General features: G+C 40.6%; 1 pseudogene; it reads left to right on the top strand.

Moving 5' to 3' along the window:
- Window positions 1-26,950, top strand: part of LOC100386298 (treslin-like) — a 61,333-nt pseudogene that overhangs the window by 30,173 nt on the left and 4,210 nt on the right.

Genomic DNA, 26,950 nt, shown 5'->3' with positions numbered 1-26,950 from the left:
AAAACAGTAACTAAAATAAGCAAAGAGGTCACTGAAAGAGAATATGCAATTGTAATAGGACTTTGGTTGCGTATCAGAAGGTTCTTTTCAGTATGTTATATTTTACTTCAGTAACAAGTTTAGGCCAGGCACAGGGACTCACACCTATGATCCCAGCACTTTGGAAGTCAGAGGAGGGAGGATAATTTGACACCAAGAGTTTGAGACCAGCCTGGATGACATAGCAAGACCCTGTCTCTACAAAAAATAAAAATTTAAAGAATTAGTCACATGTGGTGGCATACACCTCTAGGCCCAGCTATTCAGGAGTCTAAGTCTGGGGCAGGGGTCACTCGAGCCCAGGAGGTCAAGGCTGCAGTGAGCTGTGATTGCACCACTGCACTCCAGCCTGGTTGACAGAGAAAGACCTTACCTCTTCTTTTAAATGAATGAATGAATGAATAAAAAATTTTTTGAAATAGAAGACAATAATCATCATGAAGCCAAGAGGTAGAGTAGTCCTCCCTTGTCTGTAGAAGATATGTTCCAAGACACCCAGTGGATGCCTGAGACCACAAATAGTACTTAACCCTGTATATAGTACTGTTTTTTCCTATGCATATATACCTGTGATAAAGTTCAATTTATAAATTAGGCACAGTAAGAGATTAACTACAACAATAATAAAATAGAACAATTGTAGCAATATAATATAAGTCATGTGAATGTGGCTTCCCTCTCAAAATATCTTATTGTGTTATATCCACCCATTTTGGGGTGGTGGTTGATTATGGCTGAAACTATGGAAAGTGAAATCACAGATAAGTGGACTATTGTTGTTTCTGTGGTAGTTGGTAAAAGGACTCGAGGTCTCTGTTGGTTGAAAAAGAAATCCAGGTGGAACCTATTTACTAAGTAGAAGTAATGTCATGCTAAGGAAAAAAGGGAGACTAAAAATACAATGAAACTTTTCAACTGCACGAACTATCTGAGAAGAGTTAAAATTCTATGAGAGCTAGCTTTAGAAGCATTAGTCATTATAATGGTGGTTTGTTCTGTTTCTAGATATTTGTAGCTTTCCTTTGGAATTGGAGGTGGGATTTCTAACAAAGGGTTAATGGTGTTCATTTTCTTATACTTTACCTGTGAATAAAATGCAAATCTTACATATCTCACAATCCTGACTGAAGAATGGAAAATCCAAAAGTGAATGGCCAAAAGTTTCCAGGCCTTTATTCTCACTAGATTTTACAATGATTTGCAGATTTTCTAGCACACTTTGAAACCTGTTTTCAATTGAACAAGACAGTTTTCTTCTCTAAGATCAGAATTATGGCTGGGCACAGTGGCTCACACCTATCATCCCAGCACTTTGGGAGGCCAAGGCAGGAGGAATCACTTAAGCCCCAGGAGTTGGAGACCAGCCTAGGCAACATAGTGAGACCTTGTATCTCCAAAAAAATTTAAAAATTATCCAGGTATGGTGGCACACTCCTGTAGTCCCAGCTACTCAGGAGGCTGAGATGGGAGAATTGCTTGAGCCTGGGAGTTTAAGGCTGCAGTAAACTATGATCAAGCCACTGCAATCCAGCCTGGGCTTCAGAGAAAGACTCTGTCTCAAAAAAAAAATTGCTTTGGTCAGGATTTGATTGTTGTTAGTAATGTTTTTTTATGTCAAAGTTGGTACCATAGATAAGTGACAGTTGTTTAACTGAAAGGACCAGATGTTTAAAAGAATAAATCTCAGTTCTCTGAAGGATGAATATAATTAACTTGGGAAGCAGTGAACTTATAGCTGAAGTGTAGACATATAATATTAATTACATTAATGTATATTAATTCCTTTTGTGTATCTTAACTCGAGAAAAGTGCAATGATTACAGAAAAAGAAAAAGAAAATGGTTTGATCCTGCCCTAGTACCCCCAGGACATACTTTCCTCATTTTTCATTAAATTACATAATTAACAAGGGTTGATAAACTTTTTCTGTAAAGGGCCAGATAGTAGATGTTTTAGCCTTTGCAGGGCGTACAGTCTCTGCAAAAGCTATTCAGTTCTCCTGCTGTAGTGGAAAAGCAGCCACAGGGATTATGGAAAGAAAAGAGCATGACTGTGTTTTAGTAAAACTTTATTTTCAAAAACAAGAGGTGGTCCAAATTTGGTCTGTACACTGTAGTTTGCTGACCCCTGGATAGAAAATTGGATGTATGACATATTTTTACAATTATAGTTAGGGTGTTCCTTCTCTATCCATTCTTCAGAAGTAATCACTGATGATGGTTTGTTGTGTATGTTTCAAGGCCCTTTCCTATATTTACCAATAACACCAAAGATTTTTGCAGATCTGTTATATACATACATATAAATGATACAACTTAGAAGGCTTAAGATTTTCCATTTCCCTCCCATCACAGATCTCTATGTTAGTACAGGTTGAGTATCTCTTACCCAAAATTCTTTGGAGCAGAAGTGTTTCCAATTTTAGATATCTTTGGATTTTGTAACATTTGCATTACATGTACTTACTAGTTTAGCATCCCACATCCAGAAATCCAAAATTCTCCAATCCTTTGAGTGCACTCAAAATGCACTCAATCCTCTGAGTGTTGTGTTGACACTCATGATGTTTCAGATTTTGAAGCATTCTGTAATTTTAGATTAGGAATGCTCAACCATATACAGAGAGGAAAATGGAAAATATACAGAGAATAAGGAGATCTTTCTTCCTTATTCTTGGAATGTCTGTATTGGATGGGGATGTAATTTATTTAACTGTTTTACCCTTTATGGGCAGTTATAGTGGTTTTTATTTTGTATTACTATAGTGCAGCAGTGAGTGTCTTTGGAATATTTCTGGTGTGCACTTTATTATTTTTGTTATGGATCCCTATAAATGAATTGAAAGAGTCAAACAGTTCATGTGAAATTTTTATTTCAGTGAATGCCTTTTTACATTTTCTTTTTGGGTTTTTTTTTATCTTTCAGGAGAACTCCCACCTTGCTCCTCGACAGCCTTCCCAGCCAGTGAAAGACACAGTACAAGGTATGCTGTTTTCTCAGTGTATATATTTATTCAGCATAATGACAAATTTATTTTATTGTATGTATTTAAGCAGCTGCTTATAGTTACAAATTATGGCTTTGTATGACTGTTGGCTAATAAAATATGTCCAAAGTTTGGGCGCGGTGGCTCATGCCTGTAATCCCAGCACTTTGGGAGGCTGAGGCGGGTGGATCACGAGGTCAAGAGATCGAGACCATCCTGGTCAACATGGTGAAACCCCGTCTCTACTAAAAATACAAAAAATAAGTTGGGCATGGTGGCGCGCACCTATAATCCCAGCTACTCAGGAGGCTGAGGCAGGAGAATTGCCTGAACCCAGGAGACAGAGATTGTGGTGAGCTGAGATCACACCATTGCGCTCCACCCTGGGTAACAAAAGTAAAACTCCATCTCAAAGAATAAAATAAAATAAAATGCATCCAAATACCATGGACACATTCCCCTAGGAATAGTCTCAAAATACTGCATTTTACAAAATGACTGGTCTGAAATCTTTTTTTAAAAAACCCACTATCATGAGAACCAGAAGAAAGGAAAAAGAAAAGAGGCAGTGGAACTGTTTTAGATAAATGGTGTTTAAGCATGACAGCTAAATGCATTCCATGATACCTGCTTGGATGTTAAATTTAGGGGCAATTACTAGAAAAAATATTATTGAGAAGATTAGAGAAATCTGAAGAAGTGGTATATGCTAGATAATATCATATGAATGTTAAAAATATTTTGAGTGTAATAATGGCATAGGGGTTATGGAAGAGAATGTCCTTGTTCTTAGAAGATACTTTCTGACCTTTAGAAGTGAACAGCTGTAGTGTTTGCAATTTACTCTCTAGTGTTTAGGGGAATGTTATACATAGAGAAGAAAGGAGAAAACAAATACTGACGGTTAATGAACTTTAGTAATGGGCATATGTTTGATTTTATTATTATTTGAAACTTTCTGTAGACAGTAAACTTTTCAAAACATTGGAAAAAATAGAAAATGACAAACCAAGTTTGGCTTTCAGGTCATAAATCAGTTTCACCAACAGCCTGCATTTGGTAATAGGAACTCCTATAATGGAGATAGGGAAACAATTTTTACAACTTTGGTATGTGTTATTGATGTCCTTGATATTAATGTTTATGTCATTGATGGGTAAACACAAGGGTTGCTCCCAGTTTGTGGATCCTAGATTATTTGGTTTGGGTTTAAATGATTAATATTTGAAGAATTCACCCTTAGTGAATTTTTGAATCACTTCCACCAGGCTATCTTGCTTAAGATTAAGTTATCATCGGGCCGGGCGTGGTGGCTCACGCCTGTAATCCCAGCACTTTGGGAGGCCGAGGTGGGTGGATCACAAGGTCAAGAGATTGAGACCATCCTGGTCAACATGGTGAAACCCCATCTCTACTAAAAATACAAAAAATCAGCTGGGCACGGTGGCACATGCCTTTAATCCCAGCTACTCAGGAGGCTGAGGCAGGAGAATTGCCTGAACCCAGGAGGCAGAGGTTGTGGTGAGCTGAGATCGCACCATTGCACTCCAGCCTGGGTAACAAGAGTGAAACTCCATCTCAAAAAAAAAAAGTTATCGTCTTGCTAGCTTTGCCAAGTATTTCTTGACTTTTCAGCTATTTTTTTCTAATTTTGAGACTAGATGATCAGAACTTTCATGCTTTGGAGTGAAGAAGAAAATTTAAAATGGCCCAGCAGCTTAAAAAGTAGTCAGAAGAAGAATGAAATCTGTATAATTGAGAAGAATAGTTTTTCTACTCAATGCTGAGCTGAATACACAACAGCAAAAAGATCCAAAATGAGAAAAATAATCATAACATGGGATATATTATAAAGACCATTACCTATGTTAGCCATCTTCTTATTTATGAATTATGTTTATTTTACAATGAATCAAGCTTCTGACTAAATAAGTAGTTTGGACCTTCCTCGTGTTCCTCAAAAGTTAGATTTAAGTTGAATTTCTAATAGAATGCTACAAACAACTGTATAGCAACAAATTAGATAACCTAGATGGAATGGGCAAACTCGTAGAAAGATAGAAACTACTAAAAACAGACTCAAGAAGAAATAGAAAATCAGAATAGATGTATAACAAGTAAAAAGTTTCAATTAGATATCAAAAACTACTCACAAATAAATGCCCAGGACTAGAAGGTTTCACTGCTGGATTCTATCTAGCCTTTAAAAAAGAAATTAGCGGGGGGAGGACTCAAGATGGCACTGTGAGAACAACCCAGGATTGGAGCTCACGTTGAATCTGCAAACAGTGAGTCTGAGCTGCATTTCCAGACTGATCTTTGTTGCCCACAGAACGGGGAAACGCCCAAGTATAAAAAAGACACGGGACGCCAGGCAGTAGGTCTGCCTGGCGAAGCCGGCAGCCGGGGTGGCGGCGGCCGGCCCTACCCAGCAATCCCCACAGGGCGTGCTTGTCCGGGTGCCCTGTTGAACCGGCAACCTGAGACTTGAGAGGGCTTGACTTGAGACAGAATGAGACTTGGACAGTAGGTCAGCCCAGGGGATTGCAGGGACAGATCGTTTGGGATACCCAGTGGGACGAACAAAACCGCAATTTCAAACTATACCGAGCAGACGGTCCGAGACGCTCTGTGGGGGAGGGGCGTCCACCACTACCGAGGCAACCCGCCCCAACTGAGATACATGCCCACTGCTGACGCAGCCAGCCGTTGCCGAGGCAACCCGTCCCTACTGAGATACACGCCCACTGCTGACGCAGCCTGCTGTTGCTGAGGCAACACGCTACAATGAAGAGACTCCACCGCAGGGCATGGCGGAGACCACAGCAGAGCCTGCAGGAACAGGGCAAATCACACAACAGCAGGGCGGAGCCTCAGCAGCCAAACAGTGGCTAGTCTGCCTTCTAGCGGGGCAGAACCCCTAATCAGACATCGAAAAATAAAGCCCGAACCCCACAACACAGAGCATTTGAGAAAAAAAGGGTTTTTTTAATGAGCTCTGTTGCAGCAGAATCAAACATAGCAGCCTAACAGCCATGAATGAACAACAGAGCTCACAGCTCAGCAATTGAGCTCCAAAAAAGTACACAGACTGCCTCATCTAGCAGCTCCCTGACCCCTCTATATCCAAAAGACTGACATTTGGCAGGCTTCATCCTGGGACAAAGATAGCAGAAAAAGAAATGGGTAGCATCCCTCAGTGTGCCACAGTGGCTAGAGGTGCACCCCAGACAAGCAGGGCCTGGAGTGGACCTCAGCAGTCGTACAGGGAAGGGGCTACGCTGGTAGAAGGAAAACCAAGTAACAGAAATACTTCATTATTAACAATCTGGGTGTCCACTCAGAGACCCAATTGAAAAGTCAGCAACTACGCAGACGACAAGCAGATAAACCCACAAAGATGGGAAGAAACCAGCGAAAAAAAGGAGGAAAACACCCAAAACCAGAACACCTCACCTCCTAGAAAGGACCAAAACTCCTCACCAGCAAGGGAACAAAGCTGGACAGAGAATGACTGCGACGAAATGACGGAATTAGACTTCAGAAGGTGGATAATGAGAAACTTTTGTGAGCTAAAAGAACATGTATTAAATCAATGCAAAGAAACTAAAAAACTTACAAATAGATATGAGGAAATGATAACAAGAATGGATAACTTAGAGAGAAATATGAATGAATTAAAGGAGCTGAAAAACACAATACGAGAACTTCGCGAAGCACGCACAAGTTTCAATAGCCGAATTGACCAAGCAGAAAAAAGAATATCTGAAGTCGAAGACCAACTCAATGAAATAAAATGAGAAACTAAGATCAGAGAAAAAAGCGCAAAAAGGAATGAACAAAGTCTCCAAGAAATGTGGGACTCTGTGAAAAGACCTAATCTACGGTTGATAGGTGTACCAGAAGGGGACGAAGAGAATGAATCCAAGCTGGAAAATACTCTTCAGGACATCATCCAGGAAAACTTCCCCCACCTAGCAAGACAGGCCAACACTCAAATGCAGGAAATACAGAGAACACCACAAAGATATTCTGCAAGAAGAGCGACCCCAAGGCACATAGTCATCCGATTCAACAAGGTTGAAATAAAGGAGAAAATACTAAGGGCAGCCAGAGAGAAAGGTCGAGTTACCCACAAAGGGAAGCCCATCAGACTCACAGCAGATCTCTCGGCAGAAACACTACAAGCCAGAAGAGAGTGGGGGCCAATATTCAACATTCTTAAAGAAAAGAACTTTCAACCCAGAATTTCATATCCAGCCAAACTGAGCTTCAGAAGTGAAGGAAAAATAAAATCCTTTGTGAACAAGCAAGTACTCAGAGATTTTGTCACCACCAGGCCTGCTTTACAAGAGCTCCTAAAAGAGGCACTACACATAGAAAGGAACAACCAGTACCAGCCATTCCAAAATCACACTAAAAGTTAAAGAGCATCAACATAATGAAGAATCTACAACAACTAACAGGCAAAACAGCCACTTAGCATCAAAATGGCAGTATCAAATTCACACATAATATTAACCCTAAATGTAAATGGACTAAATGCACCAATCAAAAGACACAGACTGGCAAATTGGATAAAAATCCAAAACCCATCAGTGTGCTGTATCCAGGAAACCCATCTCACATGCAAGGATACACAAAGGCTCAAAATAAAGGGATGGAGGAAGATTTACCAAGCTAATAGAGAGCAAAAAAAAAGCAGGAGTTGCAATACTCGTCTCTGATAAAATAGACTTTAAAGCAACAAAGATCAAAAGAGACAAAGAAGGCCATTACATACTGGTAATAGGATTGATAAAACAAGAAGAGCTAACGATCCTAAACATATATGGACCCAATGCAGGAGCCCCCAGATACATAAGGCAAGTTCTTAATGACTTACAAAGAGACTGAGACTCCCACATAATAATAGTGGGAGACTTTAACACTCCACTGTCAATATTAGACAGATCAACCAGACAGAAAATCAACAAGGATATCCAGGGCTTGAACTCAGACCTGGAGCAAGCAAACCTGATAGACATTTACAGAACTCTCCACCCCAAATCCACAGAATACACATTCTTCTCAGCACCACATCACACCTACTCTAAAATTGACCACATAATTGAAAGTAAAGCACTGCTCAACAAATGCAAAACAACTGAAATCATAACAAACAGCCTCTCAGACCACAGTGCAATCAAGTTAGAACTCAGAATTCAGAAACCGACCCAGAGCCGCACAGCTTCATGGAAACTGAACAACTGGCTCTTGAATGTTGACTGGGTAAACAATGAAATAAAGTCAGAAATAAAGAAGTTCTTTGAAACCAATGAGAACGAAGACACAACGTGCCAGAACCTCTGGGACACATTTAAAGCAGTCTCTAGAGGAAAGTATATAGCAATAAGTGCCCATATGAGGAGAATGGAGAGATCCAAAATTGACACCCTATCGTCAAAATTGAAAGAGCTAGAGGAGCAAGATCAAAAAAACTCAAAACCCAGCAGAAGACAAGAAATAACTAAGATCAGAGCTGAACTGAAGGAGATTGAGATATGAAAAACTCTTCAAAAAATCAATAAATCCAAGAGCTGGTTTTTTGAAAAGATCAACAAAATAGAAAGACCACCAGCCAGATTGATTAAAAATAAAAGAGAGAACAACTAAATAGATGCAATAAAAAATGATAAAGGGGAAATCACCACAGATTCCACAGAAATTCAAACCATCATCAGAGAATATTACAAACAACCCTATGCACATAAACTAGTAAACCTGGAAGAAATGGATAAATTCCTGGACTCCTGTGTCCTCCCAAGCCTAAACCAGGAGGAAGCTGAAACTATGAATAGACCAATAACAAGGGTAGAAGTCGAGGCAGCAATTAAGAGCCTACCACACAAAAAAAGCCCAGGTCCAGACGGGTTCACAGCCGAATTATACCAGACACACAAAGAGGAGCTGGTACCATTCCTTCTAAAACTATTTCACACAATCCAAAAAGAGGGAATACTTCCCAAATCATTTTACGAGACCAACATCATCCTGATACCAAAACCCAGCAGAGACCCAACAAGAAAAGAAAACTTCAGGCCAATATCCATGATGAACATAGATGCAAAAATTTTCAATAAAATATTGGCAAGCCAAATGCAACAGCAAATCAAAAAACTTATTCACCATGATCAAGTAGGATTCATCCCGGGGATGCAAGGCTGGTTCAACATATGCAAGTCTATCAACGTAATTCACCACATAAGCAGAACCAAAACCAAAAACCACATGATTATCTCAATTGATGCAGAGAAGGCATTTGACAAAATTCAGCAGCCCTTTATGCTAAAAACCCTCAATAAACTCGGTATCGATGGAACGTATCTCAAAGTAATAAAAGCTATTTATGACAAACCAACAGCCAATATCATACTGAATGGGCAAAAACTGGAAGCATTCCCTTTGAAATCTGGCATTAGACAAGGATGCCCTCTTTCACCGCTCCTATTCAATATAATTCTGGAAGTTCTAACCAGAGCAATCATGCAAGAAAAAGAAATAAAGGGTATTCAAATAGGAAAGGTGGAAGCCAAATTGTCTCTATTTGCAGACGACATGATAGTATACCTAGAAGACCCCATCGCCTCATCCCAAAAACTCCTGAAACTGATAAGCAACTTCAGCAAAGTCTCAGGATATAAAATCAATGTGCAAAAATCACAAGCATTCGTCTACACCAATAACAGACTTAAAGAAAGCCAAATCAAGAACGAACTGCCATTCACAATTGCTACAAAAAAGAATAAAATACCTTGGAATACAACTCACAAGGAACGTAAGGGACCTCTTCAAGGAGAACTACAAACCACTGCTCAACGAAATCAGAGAGGACACAAACAGATGGAGAAACATTCCATGTTCATGGTTAGGAAGAACTAATATCGTGACAATGGCTATACTGCCCAAAGTAATTTACAGAATCAACGCTATCCCCATCAAGCTACCATTGACTTTCTTCACAGAACTAGAAAAAACCACCATGAACTTCGTATGGACCCAAAAGAGAGCCGGCATAGCCAAGTCAATTCTAAGCAAAAAGAACACAGAGGGGGGCATCACACTACCGGTTTTCAAACTATACTACAAGGCTACAGTAATCAAAACAGCATGGTACTGGTACCAAAACAGAGATATCGACCAATGGAACAAAACAGAGGCACCGAAGGCAACACAACATATCTACAACTATACAATCTTTGATAAACCTGACAAAAACAAGCAAGGGGGAAAAGTTCCCTGTTTAACAAATGGTGTTGGGAAAACTGGCTAGCCATATGCAGAAAGCAGAAACTGGACTTCTTCCTGACACCTTACACTAAAATTAACTCCAGATGGATTAAAGACTTAAACATAAGACCTGGCACCATAAAAACCCTAGAAGGAAATCTAGGCAAAACTATCCAGGACATAGGAGTAGGCAAGGACTTCATGAACAAAACACCAAAAGCATTGGCAACAAAAGCCAAAATAGACAAATGGGACCTAATGAAACTCCACAGCTTCTGCACGGCAAAAGAAACAGTCACTAGAGTGGATCAGCAATCAACAGAATGGGAAATCATTTTTGCAGTTTACCCATCTGACAAAGGGCTGATATCCAGAATTTACAAAGAACTGAAACGGATTTACAGGAAAAAACCAAACAAGCCCATTCAAAAGTGGGCAAAGGATATGAACAGACACTTTACGAAAGAAGACATATATGAGGCCAACAATCATATGAAAAAATGCTCATCGTCACTGGTCATCAGAGAGATGCAAATCAAAACCTCATTGAGATACCATCTCACGCCAGTTAGAATGGCGATCATTAAAAAATCTGGAGACAACAGATGCTGGAGAGGATGTGGAGAAAAAGGAACACTTTTACACTGTTGGTGGGAGTGTAAATTAGTTCATCCATTGTGGAAGACAGTGCGGCGATTCCTCAAGGCCTTAGAAATAGAAATTCCATTTGACCCTGCAATCCCATTATTGGGTATATATCCAAAAGACTATAAATCGTTCTACTGTAAGGACACATGTATACGAATGTTCATTGCAGCACTGTTTACAATAGCAAAGACCTGGAATCAACCCAAATGCCCATTGATGATAGAGTGGATTGGGAACATGTGGCACATATACACCATGGAATATTATGCAGCAATCAGAAATGATGAGTTCGTGTCGTTTGTAGGGACATGGATGAATCTGGAGAACGTCATCCTCAGCAAACTGACACAAGAACAGAAAATGAAACACCGCATATTCTCACTCATAGGCGGGTGATGAAAAATGAGAACACATGGACACAGAAAGGGGAGTACTAAACACTGGGGTCTATTGGGGGGAAAAGGGGAGGGCCAGTTGGAGGGGGAGGTGGGGAGGGATAGCCTGGGGAAAAATGCCAAATGTGGGTGAAGGGGAGAAGGAAAGAAAGCACACTGCCATGTGTGTTCCTACGCAACTGTCTTGCATGCTCTGCTCATGTTCCCCAAAACCTAAAATCCAATAAAAAATAAAAAATAAAAAAAAAAGAAATTAGCACTAGCATTTATTATGGTCAACTGATATTCAGGGTACCAAGACAATTTGATGGAGAATGAAAAGTCTTTTGCACAAATGATGCTGACACAACTGGTTATCCACATGCAACAGAATGACAGTGGACCCCTCCTACCTCATGCAAAGTAATATATTAAAAAATTTTTTAATTCATAAAAGTAAATATTTTTAATGCATTGTGGGAGTATACTGTTTAAGGAAACCTTATTAGCAAATGTGACTATAGCAATAATTTTCTTAAGCAGCTTCTCTGTTTTGGTTATCTTTTCTCAGATATGACATTTATTGTTGATAATCTTTGACTTTTTTTTCTTTCTTTTTTATTTTTTGATGCTTTCAGAAGTGACCAAAGTTCAGAGAAATCTTTTCAACCAGGAAATGCTTTCTTCTTCAAAGAGATCGCTGAAGCGGGGGTTGCCTAGAAGCCATTCTGTGTCAGCTGTGGAAGGTCTGGGGGATAAACTTGATAACTTCAAGGAGACCAAAGGTACTACATTTCAGAATAGCTAGGAAAAAGGAAAGGGAGATTCTATAAGGCTTGTAGTAATATACCATCTTTCTTTCCTGATTTAGTAGTAATGTGAGTCTTCTTCCCTCTTTTCTCTTTCAGTCTAGCTAAAGTTTTGTCAATTTTGTTATAATTTCTCTTTTTTTTTGAGACAAGGTCTCTATCACCCAGGCTGGAGTGCAGTGGCACAATCTGGGCTCACTGCAGCCTCAACCTCCCAGGCTCAAGTGATTCTCCCACCTCAGCCTCCTAAGTAGCTGAGACTACAGGAGTACACCGCCACACCCAGCTAATTTTTTGTATTATTTTTTCATAGAGATGGGTTCTCATCACATTGACCAGCTGGTCTCAAACTCCTGAAGTGATCTGCTCTCCTCGACCTCCCAAAGTAGCTGGAATTGTAGGCATGAACAAGCACACTTAGTCAATTTTGTTAATCTTTTCAAAGAATTTACTTTGGTTTATTGATTTTTTTCTATTGGTTTCTTCTCCTTCTTTTCCTTCTTCTCCTTCTTTTTCTCCTTCTCCTTCTCCTTCTCTTCCTTCTTCTTTGTTAAGACAGAGTCTCACTCACCCTGTGTCCTGGGCTGGAGTGCAGTGATGTGATCTTGGCTTGCAGCAACCTTCGCCTCCTAGGTTCAAGCGCATCTCCTGCCTCAGCTTTCCCAATAGCTGAAATTATACTTGTATGCCACCTTGCCTGGCTAATTTTTGTATTTTTAGTAAAGACAGGGTTTTACCATGGTGGCCAGAATAGTGTCCAACTCCTGACCTCAAGTGATACCCGCCTTAGCCTTCCAAAGTGCTGAGATTACAGGGGTGAGACACTGCATTTGGCCTCTATTGGTTTTCTAATCTCAGTTTTATTTATTTTCTTCCCTCTATTAGCTTTGGTTTTTGTTTGCTCTTTTTCTACTTTTTTAAGGTAAAGTTTAAGCTGTTTATTTGAGATCTTTTTAATAAAGCACTGCTTTTGGCATATCTTATAAATTTTGATATTTTTGTATTCATTATCTCAAAATACTTTAATTTCCCTTGTAATTTCTGCTTTGATCCATTGATTATTTAGGAGCACATTAATTTTCACATATGTGTACTTCCCAAATTCTCTTTTCTATTGTTTCTAGTTTCATTCTATTGTTGTAAAATATACATTATATGATTTCAGTCTTTTTAAACCTGAGACTTACTGTGTGGCTTAACATTTGGTCTACCCTAGAGGATTTTATATGTGTGCTTGAGAAGACTCTGAAGGGTTATACAGACGTGTGTTAGGTCTAGTTGATTTGAGGTATTATTCAAGTCTTCTGTTTCCTTGTTGAGCTTCTGATTGTTTGTTCATTATTTAAAGTGGCATATTAAAATCTCCAGCTAGTGTTGAATTATTTATTTTGCACTTCAGTTCTGTCAGTTTCTGCTTCATGTATTTTGAGACTCTGTTTTTGGGTATATATATTAATAATTATTATGTCTTCTTGGTCAGTTGAACTTTGTATCCATAGGTAATGTACTTTGTCTTTTGTAACCTTTCTTGGCTTACAACCCGTTTTGTCTAACAATAACATACCTCTCCACCCACCAGCTCTTTGCATTGGATATCTTTCACTGACCCTTTACTTTCAACCTTTAGTGTCTTTGTATCTAAAGTGAATCTCCTGTAGACCTCATAGAATTGGATCATGTTTTTTTAATCTATTCTGCCTATCTCTGCTTTTTCATTGCAGTGCTTACTTCACTTCTATGAATGTAATTACTAATAAGGAACAACTGTCATTTTGTGTGTCTTATACCTTTTTGTTTCTCAATTCTTGTTTTTTGTATTTAGCTAATTTTTTGTACTGTACCAGTTTAATTCCCTTCTTTTTGTGTGTGTATTTTTATGTTATTTTCTCAGTGGTTTCCTTGGAGATTACAATTAGCATTTTAAGCTTAAAACAACCTGGCTTTATGAATAAAGGCAACCTCGTTTCAATAATATACACTCTGTTACTATATATTTCTGTCTCTTCTTCTTCATATTGTTGTAGACTGCAGCTTTATACATTGTGTGTCTGTTAATACAGACTTAAATTATATAAAATGGAAAGAACAAACATTACCATAATGCTGGCTTCTATATTTATGAGGTTACCTGTACCATTGTTATTTCTTTTCGTGGCTGAGTTATTGTCTAGTGCTTTTCATTTTAGCTTTTCTTATAGACTAGGTCTACTGAGCATGAGCTCCCTCAGCTTTTATGTATTTGGAAATGTCTTACTTTCTACTTCATTCCTTAAGGACTTAGAATTTTTGGTTGACAGTTCCCCCCCTCCTTCAGTACTTCAAATGTGACATCCGCTGCTTTTTGGTCTCCCAGATTTCTGAGGAGAAATCAACTATTAATCTTGCTAAGCTGCTTCTCTATTGCTGCTTCCCAGATTTTTCTCTTTGTCTTTGGGTTTGACACTTTGACTATAATGTGTCTGAGTGTGAAACTCTTTTGAGTTTATTCTGCTTGGAGTTCATGGAACTTTTTTGGTTGTATACGTTTGGGTCTTCATCAGATTTTGGAAGCTTTTAACCATTATTTCTTCAAAATATTTTCTGCCACTTTTGGACTCATCTCCTCCTTGGATTCCTATGATATATGTGTTGGTACACTTGATGGTGTCCTACAGGTCCCTCAGGCTTTGTTCATTTTTTATTTAAATACTTTTTACTTTCTGCTCAGGCTGGATAATTTCAATTACTTTATCTTCAAGTTCACTGATTCTTCTGCCAGCTCAAATCTGTGGTTGATCTCTTCCATTAATTTTTTCATTTCAGTTACTGTAATTTTCAGCTTCAGAATTTCTATTGGATTCTTTTTTCAGACAGAGTCTTGCTCTATTCCTCCCGGCTAGAGTGCAGTGGCATGATCCTGGCTCACTGCAACTTTCATTTTCTGTTTTCAAATAGTTCTCCTGCCTCAGCCCACCGAGTAGCTGGGACAACAGGCACACACTACCATGCCCAGCTAACTTTTTGTACTTTTAGTAAAGATGGGGTTTCACCATGTTGGCCAGGATGGTCTTGATCTTTTGACCTTGTGATCCACCTGCCTTGGCCTCCCAAAGTGCTGGAATTACAGGCTTGAGCCACCGTGCCCAGCCTGGATGCTTTTTATAATTTCCATTGTTATATCGATATTCTCATTTTGTTTATACATTATTTTCCTCATTTCCATTTACTTCTTATATATGGTTTAAGTTAGCTCATTGTGCATTTAGAAAAGTTGATCGAACATCTTTGATGAGTAATTCCAATGTCTTGGCTTCCTGATGGATGGTTTCTGCCAAATTGTCTTTTCTGGTAAATAGGCCATATGTTTCCTTGTATATTTTGTAATCTTATGTTGAAGACTAGTTACTAGGCATATTATAATGTGGTAACTGCATGGACATCAGATTCTCTAACCCCTCAAGGATTTCTATTCTTTGCTTATTAACGGCTTTAGCTATTCATTGGTGCCTTTTTTAAACTATTTGTGTAAAGTGGGGAGGAACTCAAGATGGCGCTGTGACAACAACCCAGCATTTAAGCTCTCGGTTAATCCGCGGAGAGGTGAGTCAGAGCTGCATTTTCAGACTGATCTTTGTTGCCCACAGAACGGGGAAATTCCCAAGTATAAAGGAGACATGGGACACCAGGCAGAGGCTCTACCTGGAGAAGCTGGCAGCCAGGGTGGTGGGGGCCGGCCCAACCCAATGATCCCTACAGGGCGCGCTTGTCCGGGTGCCCTGTTGAAATGGCAACCTGAGACATGAGAGGGCTGAACTCGAGACTGAAAGGGATTTGGGCAGTGGGCCAGCCCAGGAAATTGCAGGGACACAGCATGTGGGATAGTGCAGTGGGACAGACAAAACGGCAATTCCAAATGCTCGCCATGGAGACCGTCCCGGAGGCGCTCCTTGGGGGAGCGGTGTCCACCATTACCGAGGCAACCCACCCTGACTGAGACACACGCCCACTGCTGACGCAGCCTGCAGTTGAGGAGGCAACCCGCCCCTACTGAGATACACGCCCACTGCTGACGCAGCCTGCCATTGCCGAGGCAACCCACTGCAACAGAGAGACTCCGCTGCAGGGAATAGCCCGTGGTGGAGAACGCAGCAGAACAGCAAGGCCCTGCAGCAACAGGGTGAGCCTCACAACAGCAGGGTGGAGCCTCAGCAGTCAAATAGTGATTAGACTGCCTCCTAGCTGGGCAGGACACCTCAACAGACATCCAAAAACAAAGCCCCAACCCCCCAAGACAGAGCATTTGAGAAAAAAAGGGGTTTTTAATGAGCTCTGTTGCAGCAGAATCAAACATAGCAGCCTAACAGCCCTGAATGAACAACAGAGCTCACAGCTCAGCAATCGAGCTCCTATAAAGTACACACTGTCTCCTCAAGCAGCTCCCTGACCCCTCTATATCCAAAAGACTGACATTTGGCAAGCATTATCCTGGGACAAAGCAGAAAAAGAAACTGGTAGCATCCTTCACTGTTCCGCAGCTGCTATAGGTGTACCCCAGACAAGCAGGGCCTGGAGTGGACCTCAGCAGTCGTACAGTGAATGGGCTAGACTGGTAGAAGAAAAACCAAGTAACAGAAATAATTCATCACCAACAATCTGGGTGTCCACTAAGAGACCCAATCGAAAAGTCAGCAACTACGCAGATGACAAGTGGATAAATCCACAAAGATCGGAAGAAACCAGTGCTAAAAGGAGGAAAACACCTGAAACCAGAACACCTCGCCTCCTAGAAAGTACCAAAACTCCTCACCAGCAGGGGAACAAAGCTGGATGGAGAAAGACTGTGATGAAATTACGGAATTAGACTTCAGAAGATGGATAATGAGAAACTTCCATGAGCTAAAAGAACATGTTCTAAATCAATGCAAAGAAACTAAGAACCTTGAAAAAAGATTTGAGGAAATGATGACAAGAATGGATAACCTAGAGAGGAGTATGAATGAACTAAAGGAGCTGAAAAACACAATACGAGAACTTCGCGAAGCATGCACAAGTTTCAATAGCCGAATTGACCAAGCAGAAGAAAGAATATCTGAAGTCGAAGATCAACTCAATGAAATAAAATGAGAAACCAAGATCAGATAAAAAAGCACAAAAAGGAATGAACAAAGTCTCCAAGAAATGTGGGACTATGTGAAGAGACCTAACCTACGTTTGACAGGTGTCCCAGAAGGGGACGAAGAGAATGAATCCAAGCTGGAAAATACTCCTCAGGACATCATACAGGAAAATTTCCCCCACCTAGCAAGACAGGCCAACACTCAAATGCAGGAAATACAGAGAACACCACAAAGATATTCCGCAAGAAGAGCAACCCCAAGGCACATAATCGTCAGATTCAACAAGGTTGAAATAAAGGAGAAAATACTAAGGGCAGCCAGAGAGAAAGGTCAGGTCACCCACAAAGGGAAGCCCATCAGACTCACAGCAGATCTCTCGGCAGAAACACTACAAGCCAGAAGAGGGTGGGGGCCAATATTCAACATCCTTAAAGAAAAGAACTTTCAACCCAGAATTTCATATCCAGCCAAACTGAGCTTCAGAAGTGAAGGAAAAATAAAATCCTTTGTGAACAAGCAAGTACTCAGAGATTTTGTCACCACCAGGCCTGCTTTACAAGAGCTCCTAAAAGAGGCACTACACATAGAAAGGAACAACCAGTACCAGCCATTCCAAAATCACACTAAAAGTTAAAGAGCATCAACATAATGAAGAATCTACAACAACTAACAGGCAAAACAGCCACTTAGCATCAAAATGGCAGTATCAAATTCACACATAACAATATTAACCCTAAATGTAAATGGACTAAATGCACCAATCAAAAGACACAGACTGGCAAATTGGATAAAAATCCAAAACCCGTCAGTGTGCTGTATTCAGGAAACCCATCGCACATGCAAGGATACACAAAGACTCAAAATAAAGGGATGGAGGAAGATTTATCAAGCAAATGGAGAGCAATAAAAAGCAGGAGTTGCAATTCTCATCTCTGATAAAATAGACTTTAAAGCAACAAAGATCAAAAGAGACAAAGAAGGCCATTACATAATGCTAAAAGGATTGATACAACAAGAAAAGCTAACGATTCTAAACATATATGGACCCAATACAGGAGCACCCAGATACATAAGGCAAGTTCTTAATGACTTACAAAGAGACTTAGACTCCCACACAATAATAGTGGGAGACTTTAACACTTTGAAACTATGAATAGACCGATAACAAGGGCAGAAGTCGAGGCAGCAATTAAGAGCCTACCACACAAACAAAGCCCAGGTCCAGACGGGTTCACAGCCGAATTCTACCAGACACACAAAGAGGAGCTGGTACCATTCCTTCTAAAACTATTCCAAAAAATCCAAAAAGAGGGAATCCTTCCCAAATCATTTTACGAGACCAACGTCATCCTGATACCAAAACCTGGCAGAGACCCAACAAGAAAAGAAAACTTCAGGCCAATATCCATGATGAACATAGATGCAAAAATCTTCAATAAAATATTGGCAAGCCGATTGCAACAGCAAATCAAAAGACTTATTCATCACGATCAAGTAGGATTCATCCTGGGGATGCAAGGCTGGTTCAACATATGCAAGTCTATCAACGTAATTCACCACATAAACAGAACCAAAACCAAAAACCACATGATTATCTCAATTGATGCAGTGAAGGCATCTTACAAAATACAACAGCCCTTTATGCTAAAAACCCTCAATAAACTTGGTATCGATGGAACGTATCTCAAAGTAATAAAAGCTATTTATGACAGACCAACAGCCAATATCATACTGAATGGGCAAAAACTGGAAGCATTCCCTTTGAAATCCGGCACTAGACAAGGATGCCCTCTCTCACCACTCCTATTCAATATAGTACTGGAAGTTCTAGCCAGAGCAATCAGGCAAGAAAAAGAAATAAAGGGTATTCAAATAGGTTAGGTGGAAGCCAAATTGTCTCTATTTGCAGACGACATGATAGTATACCTAGAAGATCCCATCACCTCAGCCCCAAAACTCCTGAAACTGATAAGCAACTTCAGCAAAGTCTCAGGATATAAAATCAATGTGCAAAAATCACAAGCATTCGTCCACACCAATAACAGACTTAAAGAAAGCCAAATCAAGAACAAACTGCCATTCACAATTGCTACAAAAAGAATAAAATACCTTGGAATACAACTCACAAGGAATGTAAGAGACCTCTTCAAGGAAAACTACAAACCACTGCTCAATGAAATTAGAGAGAACACAAACAGATGGAGAAACATTCCATGTTCATGGTTAGGAAAAATTAATATCGTGAAAATGGCCATACTGCCCAAAGGAATTTACAGAATCAATGCTATCCCCTTCAAGCTACCATTCACTTTCTTCACAGAACTGGAAAAACCAACGTGAACTTCATATGGAACCAAAAGAGAGCCCGCATAGCCAAATCAATTCTAAGCAAAAAGAACACAGCGGGGGGCATCACACTACCGGTTTTCAAACTATACTGCAAGGCTATAGTAATCAAAACAGCATGGTACTGGTGCCAAAACGGAGGTATAGACCAATGGAACAGAACAGAGGCACCGGAGGAAGCACAACATATCTACAACTATACAATCTTTAATAAACCTGACAAAAACAAGCAATGGGGAAAGGATTCCCTATTTAACAAATGGTGTTGGGAAAACTGGCTAGCCATGTGCAGAAAGCAGAAACTGGACCCCTTCCTGACACCTTACACTAAAATTAACTCCAGATGGATTAAAGACTTAAACATAAGACCTGGCATGATAAAAACCCTAGAAGGAAATCTAGGCAAAACTATCCAAACATAGGAGTAGGCAAGGACTTCATGACCAAAACACCAAAAGCATTGGCAACAAAAGCCAAAATAGACAAATGGGACCTAATCAAACTCCACAGATTCTACATGGCAAAAGAAACAGTCACTAGAGTTAATTGGTAACCAACAGAATGGGAAGACATTTTTGCAGTTTACCCATCTGACAAAGGGCTGATTTCCAGAATTTACAAAGAACTCAAACAGATTTACAAGAAGAAAACAAACAAGCCCATTCAAAAGTGGGGAAAGTATATGAACCGACACTTTATGAAAGAAGACATATATGAGGACAACAATCGTGAAAAAATGCTCATTGTCACTGGTCATCAGAGAGATGCAAATCAAAACCACATTGAGATACCATCTCATGCCAGTTAGAATGGCGATCATTAAAACATCTGGAGACAACAGATGCTGGAGAGGACGTGGAGAAAAAGGAACACTTTTACACTGATGGTGGGAGTGTAAATTAGTTCAACCATTGTGGAAGACAGTGTGGCGATTCCTGAAGGCCTTAAAAATAGAATTCCATTTGACCCAGCAATCTCGTTACTGGGTATATACCCAAAGGACTATAAATCATTCTACTATAAGGACACATGCACACGAATGTTCATTGCAGCACTGTTTACAATAGCAAAGACCTGGAATCAACCCAAATGCCCATTGATGATAGACCAGTCTATCATCACATTTGGAAAATGTGGCACATATACACCATGGAATATTATGCAGCAATCAGAAATGATGGGTTCGTGTCATTTGTAGGGACATGGATGAATCTGGAGAACATTATTCTCAGCAAACTGACACAAGAACAGAAAATGAAACACCGCATATTCTCACTCATAGGCGGGTGATGAAAAATGAGAACACATGGATGCAGAGAGCGGAGTACTAAACACTGGGGTCTATGGGGGGAAAACGGGAGGGCCAGTGGGAGGGGGAGGTGGGGAGGGATAGCCTGGGGAGAAACGCCAAATGTGGTGAAGGGGTGAAAGCAAACAGAACACACTGCCATGTGTGTACCTATCCAACTGTATTGCATGCTCTGCACATGTACCCCAGAACCTAAAATGCAATAAAAAAATAAGAAAATAAAACTATTTATGTAAAGTATGTATTCCTTGTTTTTCGTAGTCACTGAAGTTTCTGTCTATTATCTCTGTGGTCAGACAATGACCTGAGAAGGATTTTCTTAAATATCTGATTCAGAAATGGAGACGGTGGAAGGTGTGTCTGTCCCTTAATCTTCTGGTATTTGGGAGAAAGCTACTGTAGCCTAAGAGAGCTGAAACCAAGGCAGTGTCTGCACTGGTCCTACAGGAATCTGCCTGACTGACCGAAGCATGCAACCTCCAATTTTTTGAGGTAATTTACTTTGTCTTTTGTAACCTTCCTTGGCTTACAACCTTGTCCTCACTGTCTGCCCTAGCAGCAGCCAACTGCTCCTAGAATGTGGGCTGTTATTCCAATACCTACTGCAGGGCTGAGAAAAGGAAAATAGTAGTTAGTTCATGTACATCATTCCCTTCCTAAGGATCAGCAGCCTCTCCCATTGTCAGGCACTTCCCAGTGCTCAATCAAGTTTCTAGATTCCAAAATAGTGGATTCTGATCTTTTTTTTCTAGTTTACTGGTTATTTTGGTAGAGGGACTGACCCCCCCCCCCGCCCAGAGCTTTCTTCTCCATTATGTTGAATAACCTCACTCCTATTGGAGACTACAATTAAGGTATTAACTTATAACAACCTAGTTCTCATTGATACCAATTTAACATTGCTAGTGTATAATAAATTGGTTATTGTATAGTTCTAATTATCCTTAGTCCTAGATTGCCATGCAAATTACATTTCTAGACATTCCATGCCCATCAACTGATTTATAATCATTGCTTTATCTTTTAAATCACAGGGGGAAATGCTACAACTAAAAAACACTTTTATACTGTCATATAGTTTACCAGTGCTGTTTAACTCTTTATGTGGATTTGAGTTACCGTAGTGCCCTTTTCTATCAGCGCACAGGACTCCTTTTTGTATTAATTACAGGGTGCATCTGCTAATGACAAATTCTGTTTTATTTTGTTTCAATCTGAGAATATGCCTTCATTTTTGAACAATTGTTTTATTGCATATAGAATTTCTGGTTGACAGTCTTTTTCCCTCAGCACATTGAATATATCATCACTGCCTTTTGTGCTTTGTTTCTTTCTTTTTTTTAAAATTTTTTATTGGATTTTAGGTTTTGGGGTACATGAGCAGAGCATGCAAGACAGTTGCGTAGGTACACACATGGCAGTGTGCTTTGCTTTCCTTCTCCCCTTCACCCACATTTTGCATTTCTCCCCAGGCTATCCCTCCCCACCTCCCCCTCCCACTGGCCCTCCCCTTTTCCCCCCAATAGACCCCAGTGTTTAGCACTCCCCTTTCTGTGTCCATGTGTTCTCATTTTTCATCACCCACCTATGAGTGAGAATATGTGGTGTTTCATTTTCTGTTCTTGTGTCAGTTTGCTGAGGATGATGTTCTCCAGCTACTAATCTCCTCAAGGAACTATACACAGTGAGAAGCTGCTCTGTGCCTTCTTTTGAGATCCTCTCTTTTTCACTTTTGATTGATTATGATTTGTCTGAGTTTGGATCTCTTTTACTTTATTATACTTGTATTGAGTTTCTTTTTTTTCATTTTTTATTGCATTTTAGGTTTGGGGGTACATGTGCAGAACATGCAAGACAGTTGCATAGGTACACACATGGCAGTATGTTTTGCTTCCTTTCTCCCCTTCACCCACATTTGGCATTTCTCCCCAGGCTATCCCTCCCCCCTCCCCCTCCCACTGCCCCCCCATTTCCGCCCAATAGACCCCAGTGTTTAGTACTCTTCTCTCTGTGTCCATGCATTCTCATTTTTCATCACCCAACTATGAGTGAGAATATGCGGTGTTTCATTTTCTGTTCTTGTGTCAGTTTGCTGAGGATGATGTTCTCCAGATTCATCCATGTCCCTACAAATGACACAAACTCATCATTTCTGATTGCTGCATAATATTCCATGGTGTATATGTGCCACATTTTTCCAATCCACTTTATCATCATTGGGCATTTGGGTTGATTCCAAGTCTTTGCTATTGTAAACAGTGCTGCAATGAACATTCGTGTACATGTGTCCTTATAGTAGAACGGTTTATAGTCTTTTGGATATATACCCAGTAATGGGATTGCTGGGTCAAATGGAATTTCTATTTTTAAGGCCTTGAGGAATCGCCACACTGTCTTCCACAGTGGTTGAACTAATTTACACTCCCACCAACAGTGTAAAAGTGTTCCTTTTTCTCCACGTCCTCTCCAGCATCTGCTGTCTCCAGATTTTTTAATGATCGCCATTCTAACTGGCGTGAGATGGTATCTCAATGTGGTTTTGATTTGCGTCTCTCTGATGACCAGTGATGATGAGCATTTTTTTATATGATTCTTGGCCTCATATATGTCTTCTTTCGTAAAGTATCTGTTCATATCCTTTGCCCACTTTTGAATGGGCTTGTTTGTTTTTTTCCTGTAAATCTGTTTGAGTTCTTTGTAAATTCTGGATATCAGCCCTTTGTCAGATGGGTAAACCGCAAAAATGTTTTCCCATTTTGTTGGTTGCTGATTCACTCTATTGACTGTTTCTTTTGCCGTGCAGAAGCTGTGGAGTTTCATTAGGTCCCATTTGTCTATTTTGGCTTTTGTTGCCAATGCTTTTGGTGTTTTGTTCATGAAGTCCTTGCCTACTCCTATGTCCTGGATAGTTTTGCCTAGATTTTCTTCTGGGGTTTTTATTGTGCCTGGTCTTATGTTAAAGTCTGTAATCCATCTGGAGTAATTGTGTTTCGGACAAGAATTCAGTCCAAGAGTGAGTTAGTGGCTCTCTGACCTGGACTCAGCACACCTGTGAGGCTGTGAGTTCCCTACTGGGACATAGTCTGCTGGTGAGATTGAGGTCTCATGCACATACCCAGTCCACCACTGAGTTTGTGACTCATGTACTAGGACCCAACACACAGATGTTGAATCTCATATCCAGAGGTGGGACATATAAAGGATTGTCAGTCTCATCCCTGCACCTTCCCACAAATGTGATTATGACATATGTCTTTGCCCAGCCCCTCAGTAATTTGACTTTCCTGCCTGGGTCAAGTCCCAAACTGGAATTGTGACATATACCTAGGTCAGGCACCTAAATGCTGTGACTTTCTTCTTTTGCCTGGGAGCTGCAAACAGAAAAGATTGTGACATGTGGCTAAGCCCAGCATTTAGGTTATATGATTCTTCCACCAGGCACATCGTGATATATTCTTCTCTGGAAAATGTGACGTTGTGACGTTTCTCCCTGGAACACGAGACATTGACATTCCTCTCTGTTCCTACAGGGACATTTTGACATATCTCTGGGAACAGTAATTAACTAGATTAAGGGACTTCCTTATACATGCTTCATTCTCTCAGGGCAGATTATGACATATCATGGAACACAGAATCTAGGTGATTTGATTCTCCTCTACTGCTGGGCCCGCATCCACAGTATGATGGTAACATATTGCTGAACCTAGCAACTAGATGATGTCACTTTTCTTTCCTGCCTGGAAACTGCTCAGTGGAAAAGAGTTATATATTGCTAGGCCCAGCACCCAGGAAATGTGCCTGTAACCTTCTGAAAGTGGGAAATGTAAAATGCCACTGGCTCATCACCTAGGCGATGTAATGCTTCTCCTTTTACTTGACCCACCCACAGTGGGTGTTGTGACATATTACCATGTTCAACAGCTAAATGATGTGACTCTTTTCTCTGACTGAGCCCTGCCAATAGAGAGCATTGTGAAACACAGCTTGGCCTTGAATCCAGATGATTTAACTCTCCTACCTAGGCTCTGCCTATGGGGAACAGTGTGACATGTCTCCACATCCATCACCTAGGTGATGTGACTCTCCTCTCTGGTTCTGGCTCACAGAAGAGAATGGAACATATCTCTAAACACAGCACCTAGGAAATATATCCTTGTGCTTTTCCTAGGCCTTGCTTTTAGTGTAAATTGTGTTATGTATTTGGATGTAACATCTAGGTCATGTAACTCTTCTTTCATGCCTGGGCAGTGCCCAAGAGGAGACTGTGACATGTTGCTGAGCCCAGGACCCAGGGGATGTTACCCTCCTGCCTGGCACTGACAGCTCACAAAAGGCATTGTGACATATCCTTGTGCTCATCACCCAAGTAATGGGAGTCTATTTAGCTGACAGACTCCTGTTCTTAGGGAAAATTGTGACATATCACTGTTTCCAGCATGTAGGTATAGTGACTTTTCTGCCTCTGCCCTTCCCACTGGAAAAATTGTCATGTCTCTAAACCCAGAACCTAGGTGATGTGACTTTTCTCCTGTGCCTTCCATACAAAAATAATCAGACCTAGGTAAGATGACTCTCCTCTACTACATGTGCCTTGCCCCAAAGAAGCATTGTGAAGTGTCTCTTGCCCCATCACCTGGGTGAAGCAGCAATGCTCTTCTGAATAGTCACTGCCCAGAGCTGTGATTGTTAATAAACCCTGAGCCCAGCACTCAAGTGGTTTGACTCTGCTGATGGGCCCCTTGCACAGAGGGCATTGTGATACATGTGTGGGCCCATCAACTAAAAATATGACTTTCTATATTAGTCTGTTCTCATACTGCTAATAGTCATACTCAATATTGGGTAATTTCTAAAGAGACATGTTTAATGGATTCACAATTCTACATGGCTGAGGAGGCCTCACAATCATGGTAAAGGATGAAGGAAGAGCAAAAAGGCATCTTACACTATGGCAGCATAAAGACCTGTACAGGGGAACTCCTCTTTATAAAACCATTAGATCTCAGGAGACATATTCAATATCTCAAGAACAGTGTAGGAGAACCACCTGTATAATTCCATTATATTTATCTGGCCTTGCTCTTGACACTTTAGGATTATTAAAATTCAAGGTGAGATTTGGGTGGGTACACTGTTAAACCATGTCACTCTTTGCTCCCATCTGAACCCTCTCTATGGGGGAGATTTCGACATATCACTGAACCCTGCACCTTGGTGTTGTAACTGGGCCCTGCTCTCAGAGAATGGTGACATGTCTCTGTGCTCAGTACATACATGATGGGATTCTCCTCTCCTGCCTGGACTCTGTCCTAAAAGAGAATGTCTGTGTATCTCTGGGCCCAGCACCTAGGTAATGGGATTCTTCTGTCGAAGCACTTCTTATACGAGCCATTGTGACATGTTCTTTGGCCCAAGACACAATGATGTAACTTTTCACTTCTGCTTGTGCCCTACACAAATGGGACATTGTGATGTATCACGGGGCTCATCACCTAGGTAATGTAATTTTTCTTTTGCTTGGGCCTTGCCCACAGAATAAATAAAGACACATTGCTGGGTGTTGCACCTAGGTGATGTCATATTTGCTTCTGCTCTGGCCTGTGTTACAGAGGGCATTGTGACAGCTTGCTGATCTCAGCACTCAGGCTATGTAACCCTGGGGCCAGATCTGGGTCCACAGGTGGACTGTGACATATTCCTTGCCCAGTTCCTGGGTGACGTGGCTCTTTCTTCCTGCATGAACCCTGACTTCAGTGAGAATTCTGGCATATTGCTGGGCCCTGCACCCAAATGATGTGACTTGGCCTCCTGAATTCTGCCAAAAAAGGCATCGTGACCTATCCAATGGGCCAGAACTTACGTGTTGTAATTTTTCTCCCCTTGCTGAGCCCCGAAATATTGCTTTGCACAGGATAAGGGGTGACGTGGATCTCTAGGCTGAACCCAGCCCACAAGAGGAATTATAACATACTGCTGAGTTCAGCATTCAAGTAATGTGACTTTCCTGCCAGGGCCCTGAACACGGGTTTATTTAAATACTCCTAGACCAACATTGAATCAACATGACTCTC

This window comes from Callithrix jacchus, chromosome 22 (assembly GCF_049354715.1).
Source record: "Callithrix jacchus isolate 240 chromosome 22, calJac240_pri, whole genome shotgun sequence".
Taxonomy (NCBI): domain Eukaryota; kingdom Metazoa; phylum Chordata; class Mammalia; order Primates; family Cebidae; genus Callithrix; species Callithrix jacchus.
This window is presented reverse-complemented; position numbering and strand designations above follow the sequence as displayed.